This window comes from Panulirus ornatus, chromosome 58, assembly GCF_036320965.1.
Source record: "Panulirus ornatus isolate Po-2019 chromosome 58, ASM3632096v1, whole genome shotgun sequence".
NCBI classification, from domain to species: domain Eukaryota; kingdom Metazoa; phylum Arthropoda; class Malacostraca; order Decapoda; family Palinuridae; genus Panulirus; species Panulirus ornatus.
Window position 1 is genome coordinate 35079406 of NC_092281.1, and position 1083 is coordinate 35080488.

The window sequence follows — 1083 nt, forward strand, 5'->3', positions numbered from 1 at the left end:
CTATCCCCAGGGATAACAGCATCTGGTGTTCCCAGACGGTCACCCATCCAAGTACTGACCAGACCCAACGTTGCTTAACTTCCCTGATCGGACGATATATATATATATATATATATATATATATATATATATATATATATATATATATATATATATATATATACGCACACACACAAGACTGAAAACAATGAATTTCACAAATAAAAAATGGAGGCGCCGGGGTTTGAACCCGGGTCCTCTCGCATGCCAAGCGAGTGCTCTACCACTGAGCTACGCCCCCAAGAACATATTTTGTGACATAGTATTATATGAAGTACTGAGATTATCACGGCAAAATAGTGTTTGACCTACCGTTGCCGACTTGCCGGCAAAATAACCACAGGGTAAATCTCCATGTTCCTGTCGTGTTTTCCTCTCAATTTTCCACGAAGAAATGTTTTACTTTTTTATTTTCGTTGCAATAGACTGGAACTAAGCTGACCTGGTATGAGGTCAGAGCCCTCATTATCATCCCTGCTAACTACCGGAAGCAGATTAAGTCGCTCCACAACCGATGTCCGGCCCATGTTAACTCTGATGTGCCCAGCAGTTGGAGGAGGATCGCCAGAAGCTTCTGGAAGATTTCAAGGACGTCTTGGTGGACCTGACCCTTTCAGATAAGGTCGAAAACCTCAATTCATTGTGAAGATCTTCACTATAACGTTGGACGAACATACTGAATGTTGCACACATGTGATGCGGACAAAATGAAAAAAGATAAACACGAAAATTATGTCTGGTGTGGGTCTCGAACCCACGACCTTGAGTGTGTGAGACTCACGCTCTACCACTGAGCTAACCAGACAATAGAAAAATACGTCTGTTTCTTCAATTTGAATTAATGAAAATCTTTGCGAGGCAGCGTTAAGAAAAGAGAGATGTCTTTGACGAAATTTACTTGCTTGGCTCCTTCTTCTGTTCCTCATTATCGAAAGTAAACATATTGAAGGATATATATATATATATATATATATATATATATATATATATATATATATATATATATATATATATATATATATATATATTTTTTTTTTTTTTTTT

General features: G+C 37.8%; 2 non-coding genes across 2 annotated transcripts; both read right to left on the reverse strand.

The window, feature by feature from the left end:
* Positions 1–208: 208 nt before the first annotated feature.
* Positions 209–280, reverse strand: TRNAA-GGC (transfer RNA alanine (anticodon GGC)). The gene has a single exon. It is a non-coding gene; the product is annotated as a tRNA-Ala (tRNA).
* A 492-nt stretch (positions 281–772) lies between these two features.
* Positions 773–844, reverse strand: TRNAV-CAC (transfer RNA valine (anticodon CAC)). The gene has a single exon. It is a non-coding gene; the product is annotated as a tRNA-Val (tRNA).
* Positions 845–1083: the final 239 nt, after the last annotated feature.